We start from the raw sequence: 18,039 nt of genomic DNA, 5'->3' as shown, positions 1-18,039 counted from the left end.
TGTGACCCCAGGCTCTTCCCCTCCCCTCCTCCTCCCTGCCACCCTGCCCCAAACCTCTTTGGGCGTGGCCTATATTATTCATAGGCTAACCTACTGAAGGTTAAGATTTAAGACCCCCTGAGTAAATCCACCCGAGCAAGCCCCTCCGCTCATGCTATACACAAGGTCTGCGGAAGGATATTCACGAGGGATAATGAAATTCATTTGGAACAACCTAAATGTTTACCGGTAGGGTACTCATTAGATAAAGCAGCACACACCCATAATAAATAACCACACGGCCATTGAGGAGAAGAAGGCCATCTCGTATGTACTAATATGGAAAGATCTCTAAGATGTCTTGTTGAATGGCAAAGTTAAGTTATCTGAAATATTATGACTCTGTGTGTGTGTGTGTGTGTGTGTGTGTGTGTGTGTGTGTGGGTGCACATACACAACAGCAACATTGACTATGGGTTCATAGGGGTTAACGTTTGGAAGGCAGAACAATGCATGGAACACAGTGAGTGCCGTATGGTGTTTGAGAAATATATAAACGCACAAAAGAGATCTAGAAGGTCCACCAGTGAATTAACAGGACCAGTCACCTCTTGTAGGAAGGGCTAGGATTGGAGTAGATACTTAAAGAGGACTTGAGCCTTACTGCTAATGTTTTACTTTTGAACAAAGACACAGCATTCGTGTTTTACTTGTGACGTTAAAATTCAACGTGCATCGAAACCCAGTATCTCCAAAATCTGAAACTCCTTTCCCCCTCTGCATGGGCAGTGTTCCAGGGAAAGGGGACCAAGGTCAAACAAATAATGAGATAAGCGACTACACCCCACCCCCATCCCCATTTCCTCAACTAACACCTCATCACAGGCAAACAACATCCTTGGAAAGGAGTCCCCCTCGCTAATGACTCACTCCCCTGGGTTCCTGGACAATGGCTGGGGGTGTGAAGAGGACGGGACTCCTACGTGGACACATTATAGGTTTAAAGTCTTAAGATTGGATTCTAGTCCCCAAACTTACCGATCAGATGCGTAAGTCACTTCTTCTCATTCTGCAACAAGGATCCCAACTTTGCCTTAAGTTCCCCTTAATTCTGGAGAGACCAGTGAGCCTTTAAAATTATAATCATCTTTGTCCCTTGGCACCTAACAGTGCCTGGTGCGAGGTAGGTGCTCAGTGGATGTTTGTGAAACTGAGCTGAAAATAGTTTGTAAGGAATTTCTGCGTGCTGGGCACTGGGCTACATGCTGGGGCAGAGAAGACGAATTTGCAAAAGTCCCTGACCTCATGGTAAGTCCCTTACGCTCAAAGAGATTTCCAGCAGTAAAAAGCCCTGGCTAAGGAGGAATAAAGCAGGTGATCTTAGCTCTTGGTGCAGTGAACAGGACGGGACATTATTGTCACAGCTCAGTGTGTTGCAGCAGACGGAACACAAATGTCTGAGTTACACGGAGTCGCGTAAACTCGTAACTCAAATGTAGGTGCCGAGTTTGATTTTGATGTCTGTATAGCCACAGATCCTGCTCAGGCTTTTTCTGATGAGCCTGCTTGATCTTGTGCTGACAATCAGGGCATGTAACTTTGATGTCATGAGATTTTGGACCATCCACTGTACTCAGACCTGAGCCCAAATCCTGGTTTCACCAACCCATGGCCAGGTCACTAGGGTGCCAGGGCGGGTTCCTGGGGTTTCAGAGCCTCAAGGATCATCCGTGTGAGATTGTGAGGACCGCTCTCGGGTTGTTGGATGGATGATAAGTACTAGGTGCCTAGAAGGGGTCCAGCCAATGGGAGCATTCTGGCCTGGACAGGAAAGAAGGCAAGATACCTGTGCCCTCACAGAGCCTGCTCACCAAATGGTAGCCTGGGGAGGATTTCTGGATGTTTGGATTTAGCATTTTCCAAGACCCCGAACACCTTTAAGACTCAAGGCGTTTGGGGCGCCTGGGTGGCGCAGTCGGTTAAGCGTCCGACTTCAGCCAGGTCACGATGTCGCGGTCCGTGAGTTCGAGCCCCGCGTCGGGCTCTGGGCTGAAGGCTCAGAGCCTGGAGCCTGTTTCCGATTCTGTGTCTTCCTCTCTCTCTGCCCCTCGCCCGTTCATGGTCTCTCTCTCTCTGTCCCCAAAATAAATAAACATTGAAAAAAAAATTTTTTTAAAGACTCAAGGCGTTGTATGGCTACTCAAAGTGACTCCGAAAATTAACCTCGGTCCTCTTCAAGAGCTGAGATAAAGACAATCTTGATAGTATTTCCTTATCTTTAATTTACTTTAAAGGCTTTTGCACTTGCGTTATTATCCTCATTTGCGCGTGAGGGAATGGGATCCTGGAAGATGAAGCGATCGATCATACAGATTGTAAGAAAGGAGCAGAAGTCTTAGACCAACCCAAATCTCCCCCCAAAGCCGGTATTCTTTGCGCCTCAGCACCTGGCGAGGCAAAGAGGTGATGCAGAGAAAGGAAATTTTCAGCAAGGGCTTTCTGGGTTAGCTTCCTTCCGGGGGGGTTTGAATCTCCCTGATCTCAGTGTTTGCATCTATAAAACGCGGCTACTTGTCATCCTGTCCACCTAGGTGGTTGTGAGGAATAAAGGAGCTGGTTAGGAATAGCTTTCACAGGCATGGTGGCCCAGACGGTGATGCTCTATGGAAACACAGGGACCTAATTCACAGAAGTTGGACTCTTGTCAGAGGAAAACAACTTAACGTTGCTTGCGCTTTCCTTCGTGGGCACGTGAGAAAATGATATATAATAGAAATTACTCTATGGCTACATGAGCCTGAGGGTCTCATCACACAGGGGTGCCTGGGTGGCTCAGTCGGTTAAGCATCAGACTTTGGCTCAGGTCGTGATCCCACGGTTCGTGAGTTTGAGCCCCGCATGGGGGGGTCCTCTGTCCCTCTCTCTCTCTCTCTCTCTGCCCCTCCCATGCTCACGCTGTCTCTTGCTCTCTCTCAAAAATAAATAAACCTTAAAAAAGTTTTAATGAAAAAATCTCATCACGTAAGAATGAAGGTGCTAAGTGGGTATGTCTGTACAGATGTGCACGTGACATTGGCATGGTGCTTAGCAGGTGTTAAGGTAGGGTTAATTAAGAGATATGGTGGGCGGGTGAGACCAGGATTTGAACCAGGCACCTGGTGGATAGCTGCCTGGCTGCCTGGCTGCCTTCTTCTCGACCATTCTGCTTCCCATTCTGCCGACACCAGGGGAGTGGTTAGTACTTTGCCGACTGCCCCAGGGGCCGCTGTGTCTGGGGATCCCTGCCCCACCCTTCCTCCTCTGCAGCACTGGGGACAGTGTGGAGTGCTTGGAAGAATTGGAGCTGATGGCAGGTGTGGGGTGTGGCCAGATCGCTTTAGCTCTCTTCCTCTCCCAAGAGGGCTGTGGCAGGGCTGGGGTGCCCACCTGCGCCTCTAGGGCTGATGACGCGGACAGACCGACAACCAGGCCAGCTGCACAGAGCTGGGAAGCAGGCCCAGCCGGGCTGCCTCCAGCAATGAAAGAATGTTCTAGAAACCAGGGCAAAGTTGCTAGTGCCTTGGAATGTGGGCAGCCCTCTGCCAAGTAGCAGGTCCCACATTCCCGGTAAGGTTGCTAACTGCTGGCCTTGGGGCTGGGGACATCATGGGACACAGGATCTGAAGCAGGCTCCAGGCTCTGAGCTGTCAGCGCGGAGCCTGACGCGGGGCTCGAACCCACGAACCACAAGATCATGACCTGAGCTGAAGTCAGAGGCTTAACCGACTGAGTCCCCCAGGCGCCCCTGGATTTAATTTAATTTTATGTGTTTCAGTATACTGAAATTCATTTTCCTATTGGTGCTCACATTTTCCTGTCTCTGGCGAGTGGGAACCTTCCCAAATTTGCTTCTGGGTCCTAAGCTGACACAGCTCAGTCGTCTTTCATGGCTGCCCTGCTTTCTTGTTTGACAGGATGTTCCAGAATGATCGCATTCATTTCCTGCCCGAGACCTGGAATCAACCATTCCTGGTTTCTTTGAGTGAGAAACAGTATTTAGAGACCATAGTCTGATGCTGGGGATGCTCATTTATACTGTTTTAGATATTGTTCCGGGTCTTTTCAGTAGATCTAGAGTTAACAGAGTGAAGAAAAAAATCCAGATCATTTTTTTAAAGGATAAAATATACCATGAGTTTGTTCTGATGCTTCTAATCTTAACTCAGGTTATACTTAACCTTTTTAAACTCAGATCTCCATCTTTTTTCCTACACCAAAATCCTGGCTCCCAACGCTAACAAAAATAGCTGAGGGGTGCCTAGGTACCTCAGCAGGTTAAGCTTCTGACTTTGGCTCAGGTCATGATCTCACGGTCCGTGAGTTCGAGCCCCGTGTCGGGCGCTGTGCTGACAGCTCGGAGCCTGCAGCCTGCTTCAGATTCTGTGTCTCCTCTCTCTCTCTCTCTCTCTCTCTCTCTCTCTCTCTCTCTGCCCTTCCACTGATTGCATTCTCTCTCTCTCTCTCTCTCTCTCAAAAATAAATAAAAGCCTTAAAAATAGCTGACATTTATTGAATGATGATTATATGCCAGGCCCTAGCCAATACTCACAACCAGCCAAGAACCATGTTATTATTACACAAGGGAAGTCTGAGGCTCAGGGAGGCTGGAGAAGCTGCCCAAGGTCACGCAACCAGTTCAGGGCAAAGTCAGGAATGAGACTCAGGCAGGGTGGCTCCGGGGTGAGACCCTCCACACTCCCCTCCTTAACCACCTCCCTTTGCTTAGAACAGTGGCCCATGGAAGGCAACCAGGGCCCCGGAGAGAAGCAATTATAGAGCAAAGAAATTGAGTGATCACTTCCACAGAGGGCTGGGGAGACCGGGAAGGCTTCTGTAATGTTCTGGGTTCAGGGGGACACAGTCTAGGCCATGACAGTGACAGGCAAGGCCTGTCATGCCTGGTGCACCATAGATCATGTTAAATCTCAGAAAGATAAGCCAACTTCCTCCTTCACTGACACGGCACCAGGGCATTTTGGGTAACTGGCTTGTGTTAGTTCTGCCCCATATGAGCTTGACCTTGAGGGTGAAAGGGAGTAAAAATGCCACCATACCCAGCAGAGTGAGAGTCAGGGAAGGGGCTCCCGTGGTGGAGTCCCGTAGTCAGCAAAGACTGGATGAGGCCATGGCGGCCAGCCACGATGGCCCCAGTGGAGCGCAAGGCACCCCTCCTGCAGCCGTTCTGACTCCCCTCTACTGACAAATGAGGAAACCGAGACTGGAGACAAAGAGACTGTCCTGAGTTTAAGCAGCTGTGATGTGGTACAACCTGGCCATGACCCCAAGGCTCTGACTCGAGCCCGGGCTCTTCCCTCAACATCTTGCAGCCCATGAACGTGGGGTCATGTTGCCGACGGTGGGTGTCGCTGTAACAAAGTGCCACCCATGGAATGACCTAAACAACAGAAACGTATTGTCCCACAGTTTGGAGGCTGGAAATCCGAGATCGAGGTGTTGGCAGAACAGATGCTGAGAAGGAATCTGTTCCGGGCCTCCTCCCTCCAGGCTTCTGGAAGCCTCGGTGTTCCTTGGATTGTCGGTGACCTTCTCCCTTCGCAGCATCTTCCCTCTGTGTGTATGTCTGGGTCCAGATTTTTCCCTTTTAGAAGGACGAAGGTCATACTGGATTAAGGCCCACCCTGACGACCTCATTTTAACTTGATTTCCCCTGTAAAGACCTTATCTCAAAATCAGGTCATGTTCTGAGGTATTGGGTTAGGATTTCAACAGATGAATTTGGGAGGGACCCATCAATCCATGACACTGGGGATGGGGGGGACGCTTTCCCTACTCGGTACCTATGTGCTGGGCAAACCTTAGGCTCCAGCAGGCGGCTCCAGGCTGCTGGGTTTCTTCTGAAGCTCTCACTTAACGGCTTCCTGTCCCTCCTTTCATGTGTGTGTGTGTGTGTGTGTGTGTGTGTGTGTGTGTCCTCAGTGCTCTGTCTGCTTTGTGTCCCCCATCTGATCGTGAGCTGCTCCGGTGGCAGAGACCACATCTTGGTTAATCTTGTCCCTTCCTCCCAAACCATGCTTTGCGGATTAAAAATTCTCCATACAATGGAGTAGCATTTTCCAGGCCTTTATGTTAAGAAAATGCAACCGCTCACCTGTGTTCCCCCCACTCCCCCCCCCCTCTTTTACAGCTTTAAAAATAATTTGCAGCTATCCTAATAAAACTCAGTTCAGGGCACAAATCACGGATGGATGCTAAAACCTCTGGGTGAAATTGTTAGGAAATGTGATACTTACACACGATCAGAGTCTTGTGCTACGGATTACTTATCAATTACAAAAGGAGACCAGAGATTTCTTAATAATTGAAAGGGAGATGGGGTGCCTGGGTGGCTCAGTCCGTTAAGCGTCCAACTCTTAATTTCAGGTCATGAAATCTCAGGTCGTGATCTCAAGTCTCAGGTTATTATCTCATGGTTCGTGGGATCAGGCCCTGTGCGAGGCTCCTGCTCTCTGGGCTGGTTCTGGGCTCCTCTCTCTCTGCTCCTCCCCCTGCCCATGCTCTCTCTCTTTCAAAATAAACATGTTAAAGAATCTCTTTAAAATAAAAGGGAGAAAATCTAGGACTGCCTCAGTCAGTGATCACAGTTACCCTCAGCAGGATGGGACGACGGACAAACACCACCAGCCCCTGTGGGATATAGTGGGAAGGATACAGGGTCATTTATGCTGCATACGTGTAAAACATTTTCAACTTGATTCTGATAATGAAGAATCATTCAGACATATCCAGATAGGGGAGGACTCTACATAACAGCTATCCCGTAATCTTCAAAAATGCCAATACCACGCGAGATAAAGGAAGGTTAAGGAATTGTTCCAGACTGAGGAGACCGAGGACACATGACCAGTAAATGCAGCATGAAATACTGGTTTGCATCCTGGATTCAGGGAAAGTTGCTCGGAAAGACATTATTGGGGAAATTTGAATATGGAATGCATATCAGATATTATAAAAATGTTAACTTTCCTGGATTTCATAATGGTAACTATTACATAAGAGAACAGGCTTTTTTTTTTTTTTAAGTATATTTATTTATTTTGAGAGAGAGACAGAGAGACAGAGACAGAGAATCCCAAGCAGGCTCTTTGCTCAGTGTAGAGCCCTATTCCAAGAATTGTGAGATCATGACCGGAGCTGAAATCAAGAGTCAGACGCTCAACCGAGTCACCCAGGTTCCCCTAGTTCTTAAAAAATATATACTGATTGCTCACTTCGGCAGCATAGAGACTAAAATTGGAACGATACAGAGAAGGTTAGCATGGTCCCTGCACAAGGCTGACATGCAAATTCATGAAACGTTCCAGATTTTTAGAATTTCTGTACAGGCATACCTTAGAGATATTACGAGTTTTGTTTCAGATGACCACAATAAAGTGAATATTGCAATAAAGTGAGTCAAATGAAAAAGAAAAGAAATATGTACTGAAACATTCAAAAATGAAAGGTCCCGGGGCGCCTGGGTGGCTCAGTAAGTTAAGTGTCCGACTTCGGCTCAGGTCATGATCTCGCGGTTCGTGCGTTCGAGCCCTGCATCGGGCTCTCTGCTGTCGGCACAGGGCCTGCTTCAGATCCTCTGTCTCCCTCTCTCTCCGCCCCTCCCCTGCTCATGTTCACGTGCACGCATGCGTTCTCTCTCTCTGTCTCAAAAACAAACAAAAAAGTAATAAGTCCCAATATCTGCAACTTACTCACAAGCGGTTAATCAAAATAATAACAATAGGTGGGAAGATTTTGCAAACCAATGTTCTGCTCTGTACTGTTACCTACTGTATATCACTGAGTCTGTCATACATGTGTACATACATATCCGCGTGCACAAAACCAGGGACACACTACCGCATGCTAATTTGGAGGGCTTTCTGTGGATAATTTTGCCTAGAGCGATTTTAGCTCCACGTTCCGACTTCAGGACCAACTCCCCAGGTCGGAGACATCTCCAAGGTGAATATTGTCCACGATATTCAGCTAAAAGCAAGGCAGCAGCCCTGGGGTTTGGGATACACTGAGACTAAATCATTCCAGTGGGTGGAAGAGAGAGGAACCGAGGGGGACAAAGAACGGAGCCTTGGGCCAACAGTCCTGGGTGCGCATTATTCAGGATGTTGAAGATGAAGGCGTTTGCATTTGAATTGGTAGAACAAGGCAGCTGAGCGCTTTCACCCGCTGAGCGATTTCACCTGCGTTGTCCAACAAAAACGTAACGTGAGCCACAGTGCGATTTCCACTTGTCTAGTAGCTGCATTAAAAAGGTAAAAAGAAACAGGTGTGATTAATTTTGATAACATATTTTATTTAACCCGATATATCCAAAATGCCTTCATGTCAGCCTATCTTTAATGTAAAAAGCATCAATGAGATAGTTTTCATTCTCTTTTTCACACTACAGCTTAGAAGTCTGGAATGTGTTTTATCATCACCGCACATCTAGATTTGGACCAGCCGCATTTGGACGAGTCCTCAGGAGCCACCTGTGGCTGGTGGCCACCCCGTGGAACAGCACAGGGATTAGACCGTGAAACAAAGACAGGGGCGGGTTGAAATCCCAATGCTTCCGCTTATTAGATTTGTGACTGTCAGGCAGATCATTTAATCACCTTCAGTCTTCATGTTTCCTAGACGGTAAGATGGGATTTGACCAGGGAATCTATCTCTTGGGTTGTTGTAATGGTCTGTGTGAAGTGCCCTATGGAGGGTCATTCACTCATTCACTCGTGGTGCTAATTCGGTCATTCTATCTATACAACAAGGAGGTGTGGCTGTGTGCCAGGTGGGACACTTGGCAGGGAGTGACCACCCCATACAAGGGTTCTATTTATACTGAACAGCCCCGCCCCAAGCAAGTATAGATTAGGAGCAACGCTGGCAACTCCTGTGCTTATGATAAATGCATAAAGAAGATGCTGGAAAGAAGAGATTGCCTGTCTGTTGTGATGACTCCGAGCTCAAAGACAGACCATTCTGAGTGCCCAGATCAACCCAAGGACTTAATTATTCAATGGTGTTCACCCTACACGTGTTAGTGCACTGAGCGGCCTGGAATTGTAGCAGTTACAAAAGACGGCAGGACCAGGGTAGAGAAGCTTGAAGCTGAGCCAGCCAAGGAGTTCGTGTTTGTGGGAGGCAGGAAGGGGCCGGCGGAAGACCAATAAGACGGTGGGGAGGGGCAGAGAAATGGGACAAGGCCCATGGTGAGGCCATGCTATGGACCAAGCGACCAGGAAGGTGCTAAGAATTAAAGGGGGAGATGCTGTTGCTAAGAGGACAGACCACGCCTATGAAGGTCAGATATCAAGAGAAGGGCCTGGGAAGTTTGGGGGCCTGGGCTGCAAGGGTAGGGTTGAGAGGGTGGGGAGGGGATGGAGCTGGAAGGTGAGTGCATTGTGAACAGCGGGTAGAGGTGGTGACAGGATCTGGGGTTTTTATCAAATGGCTTTAGAAAGGAGTTAATGGGTCTGCTCTGTAGGAGCAGGAAGGAGGCCCTTTGGTGGAGGAGGGGCCTCTCTCAGGGGAAGATAACCACTGAAGATCAGAGAGGAGGGTCAAGACCAGGAACCTGCCCAGGATCTCTGCTGGGGGTGAAAGATGTCTTCTCCCTGGAAACCAGCCCTGTGGGATGGACCCGTGGAGAATGGCCTTGGCCCCCAGCCTGAGTTAGGAGAGAACACAGAACAAAGTGCTTGACAGTGGAGTCAGGGAGGAAGTCTGCGAGATGTGGGTTCGCAGGAGAGGATTAGCAGACTTCCCCCAACAAATCTAGATCATCCCGTTCTTGTCTCTGGGCCTTTGCACCTGCTGTTATCCCATCTGTTGCCTGGAAGCTAAGTTCGCTCTCCGTGTTTGCACAGCTGCCTCTTTCTTAGCAAGCAGATCTTATTCAGACACCATGTGTGAAGGTCTTTCCTGGCCACCCTTTCAAGCAATGCTGTCCCCTCACCTCTTCCTTCCACACAGCTTTTAGATAGCACACCTCCCCCATCTGACATCAGATCATTTGTTTGTAATCGTCTATTTCCTCCCCTAGAGTGTTACATGCTCCTTAAGGGTAGGGCTTGGTCGTATTCCCTGTTCTCTCTCCACCATTTGGGGCACTACTTGCCATCTAGGAGATGTCCAAAAGATAGCTGTTGTCAGAATAAATACATGGATGGACGGATGGATGGCTGGACAGACAAGATGGATGGACAGATGGATGGATGGATGGACAGACAAGATGGACGGATAGATGGATGGGCAGACAAGATGGATGGACAGATGGATGGATGGATGGACAGACAAGATGGATGGACAGATGGACGGATGGATGGACAGATGGATGGATGGACAGATAGATGGATGGATGGACAGATAAGATGGACGGATGGATGGACAGATGGATGGATGGATGGATGGATGGATGGATGGATGGATGAATAGATGGACAGACAAGATGGACGGACAGATGGATGGATGGACGGATGGATGGATGGATGGATGGATAGGTGGATGGACAGACAAGATGGATGGACAGATGGACGGATGGATGGACAGATGGATGGATGGACAGATAGATGGATGGATGGACAGATAAGATGGATGGATGGATGGACAGATGGATGGATGGATGGATGGATGGATGGATGGATGGATGAATAGATGGACAGACAAGATGGACGGACAGATGGATGGATGGACGGATGGATGGATGGATGGACGGATAGATGGATGGACAGACAAGATGGATGGACAGATGGACGGATGGATGGACAGATGGATGGATGGACAGATAGATGGATGGATGGACAGATAAGATGGACGGATGGATGGACAGATGGATGGATGGATGGATGGATGGATGGATGGATGGATGAATAGATGGACAGACAAGATGGACGGACAGATGGATGGATGGACGGATGGATGGATGGATGGATGGATAGGTGGATGGACAGACAAGATGGATGGACGGATGGATGGATGGATGGATGGACAGATAAGATGGACGGATGGACGGACAGATGGATGGATGGACAGACAAGATGGACAGATGGATGGACGGATGGATGGACAGATGGATGGATGGACAGATAAGATGGACGGATGGATGGACGGATGGATGGATGGATGGATGGATGGATGGATGGATAGATGGACAGACAAGATGGATGGACGGATGGATGGATGGATGGATGGACGGACGGATAGGTGGATGGACAGACAAGATGGACGGATGGACAGACGGACGGGTAGATGGATACACCCACTTGGTGACGGTTTCAATGTGATTAAAACTAGGGCAGATGGAGAGGCTGCCCATAATCTGAACTGAAGGAGGAAATTGGTGGTGTCTCCTGTTTCAGAAATATTTCAGGGCTGGACCTGATCTTAGTGATTGTAGAGTGTGCATGTGGAGGTGAAATAGATAAGGAACCCAGGTCCTAACACAGGATATCAAGGGGCCACCCAGGAGCCATATCTAATCTGCACAGATGGTTGATTTGAACTGCACCATGTTTAAACATTTTTTAAAAAGTGAGTTTGCCAGCATTGGAAACTCTGTAAAGATTTCAAATAACAAAATGTAGATATCTATTTTCACTTAGCCAAAAGATCTGGCAACATCAGGCCTGCAGTTTTACAGAGCAAAAAATGGGGTGGAGCTGACAGGCGTTCACTCCCATTTCATCTGGCCTTGGCCATCAGGTCACTGGAAACCTAGCCCCTCGCCCTGCCCCCTCGGCCACTTTCTCATTGTCCTCACAGGCCTGGCCCCATCCATTCACCTTCGAATTTGTTTTTCTTGCTCTATAAGCTCTCAATCCCCAAACTAGTGGTTTCCAACTCTTTGAAGTATGAAAACCCCTTTGTAAAATAACTGTTTCCCTATAATCAGGGAACTAGTACATGCTCACAGCAGAAGTTCAAGAAACAGAAAATCAATAGAAGACAATACTCACCACCCACAAGCCCAACATGGAGAGGTGAGCACTATTTACAGTTAATGAATGTGAGGATCTCTAACATCTTTATGGTCCTCACACCCTAGTTGTTTTATATATAGTAAATATTCATTGACTGAAGTAAGATCTAATTGGGGCGCCTGGGTGGCTCAGTCGGTGGAGCCTCCAAATTCTGCTCGGGTCATGATCTCACGGCTCATGAGTTCGAGCCTGGCGTCGGGCTCTGTGCTGACAGCTCAGAGCCTGGAGCCTGCTTCAGATTCTGTGTCTCCCTCTCTCTCTGCTCCTCCCCCTGGTCATGCTCTGTCTCTGTCTCACAAAAATAAATAAACACTGAAAAAAGAATTAAAGAAAAGAAATAAGACATAACTTGAAAAACCTATGATTTCAGAAGCACAGATGAAGGAATATACATACTTCCTTCACACATTGTTTACCCACAGGTATTTGGAAAATAGACATATGTGTACGTGGGCACACAGAATCCCCTGGTCGGTACTCCTTGGTGCCCACGTCCCTTGTCTTCTCTTTTTGTGCCCATAAGTTCTTCTTTTTTAAAAAATGTTTATGTATTTATTTTTGAGCGAGAGATGAGCACGAGTGGGGGAAAGGTAGAGAGAAGGGGAGAGAGAGAATCCCAAGCAGGCTGGCTCCCGACGCGGGGCTCCAACTCACGGAGGGTGAGATCACGACCTGAGCCGAAGTCAAGAGTTGGGTGTGACTGAGCCACCCAGGCGCCCCAGGCCCATAACTTCTACTTTCTGGAAATATAGTAGGGGCAACTGGATGGCTCAGTTGGTTAAACATCTGACTCTTGATCTCAGCTCAGGTCTTGATCTCAAGGTCATGTGTTCAAGCCCTATGTTGGGCTCCGACCTGGGCATGAAGCTTACATAAAATATATATAGTATGTATATAGTAAAGACTGAAAAGTGTGCCAATTTGGCATTCTGGCACTCTAGGCATTCTGAGGGACTCTTATGTCAATTAGAGCCTGGCAACATTATAGCAAACACACATTTTGATGTATTGATGAGCTTATTGGAAATAAGGGAACTCTGAAGGGCCACGAAAGATACATAAACAAGCAACTAATCAAGCAAATAAATAAATAAATATCAGGGAGCAGAGGCCAAAGCAAGGAATGGTAAATAGTAAGCAAGTACATTGGGTAATAATTGGAAGGCAGTGTTGTCCTGATTTCAAAGAGCTTTAACAGCACTACCCATGAGAAGCTAAATTATTGTTAAGAAAAAAAAAAAAAAAGCAGCAATGTTAAAGAGGGTCAGTAGATAAGGATAAGAAGTTCAATTCACCAGGAAGATGTGACATTGTAAACTTCATCCATTTTATAAAGCCTCAAAAATGTGAAACAAAATCTGAAAACAATTACGGGGAGAAATGGACACATCTACCATAATTGTCAAGGATTTCAACGCATCTTTACTAGTTACCGATAAACACACAAAAAAATATTAGAAAAGACAGAAGTTTTTTTTTTTTTTAATGTTTATTTATTTTTGAGAGAGAGTGCCAGTGGAGAGGGGGCAGAGAGGGAGGGGCACAGAGGATCCAAAGCAGGCTCTGTGCTGACAGCAGAGAGCCCAGTACAGGGCTTGAACCCACAAACCGCGAGCTCATGACCTGAGCTTAAACCAACGGAGCCCCCCAGGCGCCCCGAGATGATGGAAGATTTGAATTACAGTTGTCGGATCGTCGGCCGTGACTTCGTGGGCATATAACTCCTCCAACAATTAAAAAATGGTCGTTCTTCTCAAGTACAGATGGAAATTTTCATCTGTGTTTTACGATTTCTTAGCACTGGTTTTAATTTCTAATTTAATTGCATCATGGTCGGAAAACAGGGTTGAAATGTGTAGACTCTTAAACCACGGAACATTTGTCATCTATTTAAGACAATGAATGTCACACAGATATGACAGTTTCTGATCACAGTGGAATTTACGAAGTAGCTACAGATAGTGCAAAGAGAAATTTTAGTAATCTTTCCATGTCTGGAAATTTAAAAGCCCGCTTCACAACAACTCATGAATAAAAGAATAATAATTTGCATTTGAAATAATTAGACTTGATTGATACCCAAACTATTACATGTCAGTATGCAGGGAAAGCGGTCTTAAGTGGAGATCCATAACCTTAAATATTATATTAGAACCAAGAGAAGCTGAAAATGTATGCATTAAAAAGGAAAACAGAATACCCCCAAAGACAGCAGAAAGGAGGAGACCGTGAAGATACAAACAGAAATTAATGAAATAGATACAAAAAAGATACAATAGAGCAGATCAACAAGACTACTGGTTTTTTGAAAAGATTAATGAAGCAGCCTGCATCTGGTAGACTGATTGAAAAAAAAAAACAAAATTTATGCATATAATAGTATAAAGAAAGTAAATGGATCAAAACCATAGCCACAACAAAAATTTAGTAGAATATTATAAAAATCTTTATGCCTGGCGTGCCTGGGTGACTCAGTTGGTTAAGCCGTTGACTCTTGATCTTGGCTCCGGTCACGATCTCGCGGTCCGTGAGTTTGAGCCCCGCGTCGGGCTCTGTGCTGACAGCTCAGAGCCTGGGGCCTGCTTCGGACTCTGCGTCTCCCTCTCTTTTTGCCTCTCTCTCTTGCTCTCTCTCTCACTCTCTCTCTCTCTCTTTCAAAAATAAATAGACACTAAAAACATTTTTTTTTTCATCCTTAGGCCAAAAATTTGAATTCTTAGAATTCAAATAAATTCTTAGAAGTCAAACAAAATAGTGACGTTCATAGAAAAATAACTCCAAAATTGATTTGAAGAGAATGAAAAAGCCCAAAATTTCTTCTTTTTTTTTTTCTTTCTTTTTTTTTTTCAACGTTTATTTATTTTTGGGACAGAGAGAGACAGAGCATGAACGGGGGAGGGATAGAGAGAGAGGGAGACACAGAATCGGAAACAGGCTCCAGGCTCTGAGCCATCAGCCCAGAGCCTGACGCGGGGCTCGAACTCACGGACCGCGAGATCGTGACCTGGCTGAAGTCGGACGCCCAACCGACTGCGCCACCCAGGCGCCCCAAAAGCCCAAAATTTCTTAAAACCACTTATAAAATGAGTAAGAGCTTAATTATCTTCCTATAGGAAAAGATAATTACAGGTCCTAGATTTTTTTTCCTTTTTTTTTTTAATTTTTAACATTTATTTATTATTGAGAGACAGAGAAAGACAGAGCATGAGCATGGGAGAGACACAGAATCTGAAGCAGGCTCCAGGCTCTGAGCTGTCAGCACAGAGCCCACACGGGGCTCGAACCCATGAACCGTGAGATCATGACCTGAGCCGAAGTTGGACACTTAACTGACTAAACCACCAGGTGCCCTTAGATTTTTTTTTTTTTTTAAACAAAGGAGTTCAACTAAACTTCCCAGCTCATCCTGATCATACAGAAAATTTTCCAGAGACTAATAAAAAGTGCCTAACTCATTCTATGATGGTAATATAACCTTGTTATCAAAACCTACTAGTCAAGGACGGTGTGAGAAAGACAATCTCATTTATTAATATGAATGTAGAAGTCTCATCTAAAATATTACCAACGGAATTTGGCAATGTATCAAAAAGATAATGCATGAGAACTAAGTTGGGTTTAATCCCAATGATGAAAAGGTGATTTAATATTGGAAAAAAGTTGGTAAGTGTTCGCTAGTTTAGCAGATATAAACAAACTGTCCCAATGTGCGTAGAAATAAGAATTTAGAAAACCTGTTGCCCATTTGTAATCAATCAGTTAAAAATTTACCAGCATAAAAATGGAAAAGACCTTCCTTGACAAAGTGAAGGTATCTACCAGAATCATTTGGTAGTAAATTAGAATCTTTTCCCTAGAAATTAGAGAGAAGACAGGAATGCATTCTGTCACCACTATGACATCAGAGGCCCTCGCCAGTGCAACAAGGCAAGAAAAAGATGTAATGATTGGGAAAAAAGAAAAAAAACCAAACCTGTCATTATTCACAAACGATAGGATTATTTACATAGGAAATACGAAAGAATCTACAAATTAAGATTAGTAAGAGTTTAGCGAAATAGCTAGATATAAAGTCAATAATGAAAAAATGAATTGCATTTCCATCCACCAGCGACAGGCAACAACAAACAATGAAAACATAATTTCAGAACTGACTCCTTTATAATAGTAACGGCAACAGAACAGGGACAGAGCATCTAAGGTTAATTATTTTTTTTAGATGTGGAAGACTTTTCTAGAGAAAAAGTATACAGTGTTAGAGACAATCATTAAAAAGGCCATAAATAAATGGAGAGGTATTTTCAGTTCATGGCTAGGAAGACAGTATTGTTGCAGGTCTCAAATATCCCCACATCGAGCCATAGACTTTATACGATGCCAATCAAAATCCCCAAATGGATTTTTCAAGGACCCGAACAAGCTGATTCTAAAATTTATATGGAAGAACAAAGGCCCAAGAATAGCCAAGACATTCCTAAAGAAGCATGAAGTGGGGCGAGTTGCCCAGAAGATGTTGAGATTTATTGTACAGCTATGCCGATTATGGCAGTGTTATTGGCAGAGAAACTGACCAGTGAAGCATAGAATAAAAAGCTCGCAAACAAACCCAAGCACGTTTGGGAACCTGATCTATGACTGCAGCGGCATCTGGCCACCAGAGAGATGAACTGGCCTATAGAAGATGCTAGAACCGTGTGTATCCACAGGGGAAAAACCCACGGGTCCTCTCCTGAGCCTTCACGTACAAAAACTAGATCCAGGTAAATTGAATAGGTAAATAAGAAAAGCATAGCTTTAAAACGTCTCGGAAAAAAACCATAGGAGGATATTCCTATGGCCTCTAAGAAAGGAAGTATTTTCTAAACAAGACTCAAAAAGCCTAGTCGTAGACAAGATTGGTAAATAGGATTTCAGTGATTTAGGAACTGCTGTTCAAACCCCTCTTCGACCAACAAACCACAATTGGGCAGAAGACACAGTAACTCTCGAACGGACAAAGGATTACTACCCAGGATACATAAACAATTCCTAAAATCCAATGAGAAAAAAAAACAAACAACCTTCTATAAACAATCGTGATATTAAAAAAGGATCCTCCCATGCCCCGGAGATATAAACAGGGCTACTTCTTCGGCTTTGTGGTGTGCTAGGAGAAAGCTAAGTATATACCCTTCACCCAAGAGTGCGCTTACTTGAAGAAATGGGTCCCTGAAGTTTGGAGGGGTGCTTTGGAGTGGGGGGAAGGCAGAGAGTTCAAATTCGCAAGAGGCTGCAGGTTAATAGGGCTGAGGGGGAGAGTCAGGTGGAGACAGCCTGTTGCTGAGTGGATTACATGAGATAAGCAAGCTGTTTGGTAAATAAGAAAATAAAAATTCTCCTTTCCTTCTTGCCTTCTAGAACACTTAAATTAATGGGATTAGCATAGGGGCAAAGGAGTTTAAAAACAAAGGGCAATGTTATCAAAGGTGGGTGGGGTCCCTTTTGGTGGTGTGGCCTGGTCTTACTGTGACAGGCAAACCCTCAAGGACACAGGATGAGAAGCAGTGAGTGGCAGATGAGCCCGGGCCTGAAGCTTTTACACGCAGCCCCAGCGGGCCAAGAGAGATGGCCAGACACAAGGGTGCTAATGCCTGGGACAAGATGGGATTCCTAAGGGTAAGGTTCCTCTCCTGGAAAAGTAGTTGACAACACCTCCCCCCACCCCCCACCCGCCCCGATTGTGACGAGATGTGGCTGGTGTCCCGCGGGCAGCCTGAAACTCGGACCGTGGTGGGCACCCAGCCATGTTCCATGGCTGTCCCTTCCGCCTCAGGGAGCGCAGTGACACGTCTCCTCCTGGGGTTTCAGTTCCTTCCTCCTTCCTCCCTCTTTGCTTCTCCCTGTCTCCCCAGTTTCCCCCTTTTTTTCCTCCCCATCAACATGTAACCAACAGCTTTCCTATGGGTGTTGATTTCCAAACCTCAAGTGGGCACGCGAGTGAATGCATCCCAACACACCCAGCCCTGATAGCTGCTGCAGACGGAAGGGACCATTTGGGGATCGTGAC

At 46.1% G+C, this 18,039-nt stretch overlaps 1 non-coding gene across 1 annotated transcript; it reads left to right on the top strand.

Annotated features, from left to right (window-relative positions):
* The first annotated feature begins 7,239 nt into the window (after window positions 1-7,239).
* Window positions 7,240-7,346, top strand: LOC112856540 (U6 spliceosomal RNA). Its single transcript, XR_003223114.1, has one exon. It is a non-coding gene; the product is annotated as a U6 spliceosomal RNA (small nuclear RNA).
* Window positions 7,347-18,039: the final 10,693 nt, after the last annotated feature.

The sequence above is a fragment of the Puma concolor genome, chromosome B3 (genome assembly GCF_028749965.1).
Source record: "Puma concolor isolate L17-30 chromosome B3, mPumCon1.1.hap2, whole genome shotgun sequence".
Lineage (NCBI taxonomy): Eukaryota > Metazoa > Chordata > Mammalia > Carnivora > Felidae > Puma > Puma concolor.
Note: the sequence above shows the minus strand (reverse complement) of the source record. Positions and strands in the feature narration are given on the sequence as shown.